The following is a 6,009-nucleotide window of genomic DNA, read 5'->3' as shown; positions in this document are numbered from 1 at the left end:
CGAAGTTCTCCCCCAGGTCTTGAATCAACGTCCTCGCCTCGCGATATTTGACCACTATGTCATCAATGTAGGCCTTTGTGTTTATGCCGAGCTGCCGCCCCAAGGCAATTTGCATCAACCGTTGAAACGTTGCGCCCATGTTGCACAGCCCGAAGGGCATGCAGGTGTAGCAGTACACCCCGCATGGTGTCAGGAAGTTTGTCTTCTCCACATCCTCCACCGCCATCTTGATTTGGTGTTATCCTGAGAATGCATCCAGGAAACATAGCAAGTCGCACTCAGCGGTGGAGTCGACGATTTTGTCGATGCATGGAAGCAGGAACGAATCCTGGGGGCACGCTTTGTTAAGGTTGGTGAAGTCAACGCACATTCGTTCCTTTCCGCCTTTCTTCGGTACTACAACGGGGTTCGCCAGCCATTCGGGGTATCGAACTTCTCGGATGGTACCTGCCGCCTCCAGCTTGCGTGTCTCTTGGACGATGAAGGCCTGCTTCTCAGTGGACTGCCGTCTTGCTCGCTGCTTCACGAGGCGTACGTTGGGGCACACCCTTAGATGGTGCTGGATTACCTCTCTTGGGACCCCTACTAGCTGATTGGGCTCCCACGCGAATATCTCCTTGTCCGCGCGCAAAAACCTCACCAAAGCTTCTTCTTGTCCCGGGTCAAGGACGGTTCCTATGGTGAAGGTGGCTCTTGAAGACCCGTCCTCGTCGACCGGCACCTTCTTGGTCTTCGCCTTGTCTTGAGTGAATAGCTGCTTCTTCTTGCTGGGCGCGGTTTCCTTGGCCTCGGGTGTACAGATGCCGACTAGTTGTGCTTCTGCCGCAGTCTTGAAGGCGAGCCTGAGCGCCGCCATGGCCTCCTTAGTGTCCCCCTTGATGGTGAGGACACCCTTGCTCCCTGGCATCTTCATGAGGTTGTAGGCCGGGTCAGTCACCGCCATGAACTAAGCGAGAGCCGGGTACCCAAGGATGGCATTATATGGGAGACCGATGCGGGCGATGTCAAAGTCCACCAGCTCGGTGCGATAGTTGTCTCGCATGCCAAAGGTGACAGGGAGGCGGATCTGCCCCAGAGGGTGGGCAACTCCACCACCCACTCCTGTGAAGGGCTTGCTGAGGCCGAGCCGTTCGAGCGGCACATGAAGAAGGCTGAAGGCTTCTACGGAGAGCAAGATGAGGTCGGCGCCGCCGTCGATGAGGGTCTTGGTGACGGCCACGTTGCAGATGGTGGGCGTGCAGAGCATCGGGAGCATCCCGGAGCCGGCGATGGAGCCGGGGTGGTCTTCCGAGCCGAAGGTGAGGTCGGCCTCCGGCGCGGCCCAACCCGGCGGAGCCCCCGGGCACTTGCAGGCTGCCCCAATCTGACAGACGAAAGGATTGACGTGGCGATCTGAAGGAGGTGCTTCGGAGCCACCCAACAGTGCCGCGACTGCGTGGTGCGCCGGCACCGCGTAGCGTGCGGTGAAGAGGTTGCGGAGCTCCCCCAGGATGCCACTGTGGATCCCGGGAGGTTGAGCAGCCTGGCACGCGGCTCGCCGGCGAGGGCCATGGGAAACCAGTTGGCCATGATCTTGTCGTCGCCTCCGGCCTCGAGGATGGCCTCCTGGTACGCCAGCAGGAACGGTGTCGTGCCTGCCGCATCGTCATAATGCGGTGGCATCTCTGGCATGAACTTGGTCGGCCACTGCACTAGCCGCAGAGCGGGGGCCAGGGCTCGGTACCCAGACTCCCTGCTGCTGGTGTTGGCCGCAGAGGTTGGTGGCGGGGCACCCGCCATGGGAGTGTAGTGTGGCGGTACGGGGCGCTGGTTGGTGGAGAGCCCCAGTGCACCCCTACCTGGTGCGCCAAATGTCGGATGTGGGGTTCCGGCAAACCCTTAAGGTTCGAACACTAGGGTGCACACGAAGTCTTTTCCTCCCACCGATCTACGCCCTAGCTCGCTAAGATCTAGGGGATGAACTCAATGAACTTGCAACACAGAAAGACACGAGGTTTACACTGGTTCGGGCCACCATTGTGGTGTAATACCCTACTCCAGTGTGGTGGTGGTGGATTGCCTCTAGGGCTGATGATGACCAGTACAAGGGAAGAACAGCCTCCTGAGGTTGAGGTGTTCTTGAGCTCGGTGAGCTTGTGTGTGTGGGTGGTCTGAATGATCCGTCCCTTACTAAGGTGGTGACTAGTCCTATTTGAATTGGCCCTGGTCCTCTTCCCAAATATCGAGCGAGAAGGGAGCCAACAATGGCGGGCCAATTTGAACAGGGACAGCTAGTACAAGCTATCCAGACAAAAGTGGTCTTCGCCTGCAAAGGACTCTGGCGGTGATGCTGTCTTGGGCTCCACGATGACCTCCGTCTTGCCGTCCTCTTGGCCTTGGTCTCGTTCACCAATATGGCAACCTTTACCTGACGCCTCGGTACTCTTCGCCTGCGCTGGCCTCCTTAGCACCAAAGAGGAAACAAGGACGTTGCGCGCGCTGGCGCCCGCCTGGTGCCGTGCGTCATGGCTCACGTCACGAGGGCCTCATGAGGTTTGCCCCCACCTTGATATCTCCACTCTTCGCGAGCCTGCCCGGCTAGGCTACTTCAGAGGAGGCCTTGCGTCGTCCGCCTCGCGAGGCTTGGACCCTCGCGAGGGTCTTGGATGCTTTGCTGGTGAAGATGGGCCATACAGCCTGCTGGCTCAGCCACGCTATGGGCCGCATGCAGGCAAGTTTGGGGACCCCCGTTCCCATGACGCCGACAGAGAGTTAATGCTTCTGAAAGACTATGTCTCAGTCATCTATTGCTCCAGCACCACATAGTGCAAGAAATCCAACGGAGGAGATCGAGTCTTGTGGGGAAAAGTGCGTAAACCTCTGCATAGTGTATACACTAGTCATGCTTAGTCGTGTCCCCAGTTATGGACGTTTTGAGTATTTAGTTCTTGGATTATTATGTTGATCTCATCACTCTTAATATAATTTGATTGGGTTTAATGATGATGCTTAATTGGGATTGAGTTGCAGGAACCTTCCCAATGTTTAACAACCACCTTGATAGTTAAATAAAATTTATTCCGTTGTTGTAGGAAAAAATTGGCTTTTCACAAAAGACATGTTAACCATACAACGTCCACCAGCCATATATGCATGTAATGATATCATTTATTATGTTCATTAATCTATGTGTTGCATTGCCAGCATATTCCATGTGCTGACCTGTTTTTGGCTGCAACGTTCATGTTGCAGACTTTTCAGACAACGAGTAAGGAGCCTTAGGTCGTTGTCTTTCACTCAGTGATGCCGTTGGAGTTGATGGACTCACTTTATCTTCCAAGCCTTCTGCTGTTATTGACTTTAGATGGCCATAAGCCATATTTATTGTAATAAGTTCTCCTTTGAGACATTCGATGTAATAAGTGTGTGATTGCTACTCTGTTATAAATCCTCAAGTACTATGCATGTCAGCATTACCGATCCATGGATGACACTGATGCACAGATATCAGACTGTCTGAGGTCTGGTCGCTACAGCGATAAGTCAAGCTTTGTAGACAGTAACATTACCATCAGTGTCAGTCTTCTTCTTGAAGATCCATTTATCCTCTATGGCTCGCCGAGGGCAAGTCAACCAAAGTCCACACTTTGTTTTCATACATGGATCCTATCTTAGATTTCATGGCCTCAAGCCATTTGTCGGAATCCGGGCTCATCATCGCTACTTCATATTTTGTAGGTTCGTCATGGTCTAGTAACATGACTTCCAGAACCGGATTACCATACCACTCTGGTGCGGAATATGCTCTGGTTGACCTATGAGGTTCCGTAGTAACTTGATCTGAAGTTTCATGATCATTATCATTAGCTTCCTCTCTAGTTGGTGTAGGCATCACGGGTACGATTTTCTGTGATGAGCTACTTTCAAATTCGAGAGAATGTATAGTTACCTCATCAAATTCAACTTTCCTCCCACTCACTTCTTTTGAGGGAAACTCATTCTCTAGAAAGTTTCCATTCTTGGCAACAAATATCTTGCCTTCGGATTTGTGGTAGAACGTGTACCCAATTGTTTCCTTAGGGTATCCTATGAAGACAAACTTCTCCGATTTGGGTCCGAGCTTATCAGGCTGAAGCCTTTTGACATAAGTGTCGCAACCCCAAACTTTAAGAAACGATAGCTTAGGTTTCTTGCCAAACCATAGTTCATACGGTGTCGTCTCAATGGATTTAGATGGTGCCCTATTTAACGTGAATGCAATTGTCTCTAATGCATAACCCCAAAACGATACTGGTAAATTGGTAAGAGACATCATAGATCGCACCATATCTAATAAAGTACGGTTATGGCGTTCGGACACACCATTATGCCGTGGTGTTCCAGGTGGCGTGAGTTGTGAAACTATTCCCCGTTGTTTTAAATGAAGGACAAACTCGTAACTCATATATTCGCCTCGACGATCAGATCGTAGAAACTTTATTTTCTTGTTACGATGATTCTCCACTTCACTCTAAAATTCTTTGAACTTTTCAAATGTTTTAGACTTGTGTTTCATCAAGTAGATATACCCATATATGCTCAAATCATCTATGAAGGTCAGAAAAAAATGATACCCGCCGCATGCTTCAACACTCATTGGACCGCATACATTGGTATTTATTATTTCCAATAAGTAATTAGTTCGCTCCATTGTTCCGGAGAATGGAGTTTTAGTCATCTTGCCCATGAGGCATGGTTCGCAAGTATCAAATGATTCCAAAAGTCTATCTGCATGGAGTTTCTTCATGCGCTTTACACCAATATGACCTAAACGGTAGTGCCACAACTATGTTGCACTATCATTTCAACTTTGCATCTTTTGGCATCAATATTATGAATATGTGTATCACCACAATCGAGATTCAACAAAAATAGACCGCTCTTCAAGGGTGCATGACCATAAAAGATATTACTCATATAAATAGAACAACCATTATTATCTGATTTAAATGAATAACCGTCTCACATTAAACAAGATCCAGATATAATGTTCATGCTCAACGCTGGCACCAAATAACAATTATTCAAGTCTAAAACTAATCCCAAATGTAGATGCAGAGGTAGCATGCCAACGGCTATCACATCGACCTTGGAACAATTTTCGATGCGCATAGTCAGCTCGTCCTTAGCCAATCTTCGTTTAATCCATAGACCCTATTTCGAGTTACAAATATGAGCAACCAAACCAGTATCAAATACCCAGGCGCTACTACGAGCATTAGTAAGGTACACATCAATAACATGTATATCAAATATACATTTGTTCACTTGTCCATCCTTCTTATCCGCCAAATTCTTGGGGCAGTTCCGCTTCCAGTGACCAATCCCTTTGAAGTAGAAGCACTCTGATTCAGGCTAGGGTCCAGATTTGGTCTTCTTCCCGGGAGTGGCAACTTTCTTGCCATTCTTCTTGAAGTTCCCCTTCTTTCCCTTGCCCTTTTTCTTGAAACTAGTGGTCTTGTTAACCATCAACACTTGATGCTCCTTCTTGAATTCTACCTCCACAGATTTGAGCATAGTGAAGAGCTTGGGAATTGTCTTATCCATCCCTTGCATATTATAGTTCATCGCGAAGCCTTTGTGGCTTGGTGGCAATGATTGAAGAACTTTGTCAATAACACTATCATCTGGAAGATTAACTCCCACCTGAGTCAAGTGATTATGATATCCAAACATTTTGAGTATGTGTTCACTGACAGAACTGTTCTTCTCCATCTTGCAGCTATGGAACTTGTTGGAGACTTCATATCTCTCAGCTTGGGCATTTGCTTGAAATATTAACTTCAACTCCTGGAACATCTCATGGTCCATGATGTTCAAAACGTCTTTGAAGTCCAGATTCTAAGCCGTAAAGCATGGCACACTTAACTATCGAGTAGTCATCAGATCGAGCTTCCCAGACGTTCATAACATCAGCATCTGCTCCTGCAGCAGGCCTTTCACCTAGCGGTGCATCAAGGACATAATTCTTCTATGCAGCAATGAGGATAA

The sequence above is a fragment of the Triticum dicoccoides genome, chromosome 4A (assembly GCF_002162155.2).
Source record: "Triticum dicoccoides isolate Atlit2015 ecotype Zavitan chromosome 4A, WEW_v2.0, whole genome shotgun sequence".
In the NCBI taxonomy this organism is placed as follows: Eukaryota; Viridiplantae; Streptophyta; class Magnoliopsida; order Poales; family Poaceae; genus Triticum; species Triticum dicoccoides.
The sequence above is the reverse complement of the archived record's forward strand: the minus strand, read 5'-3'. Positions refer to the sequence as shown.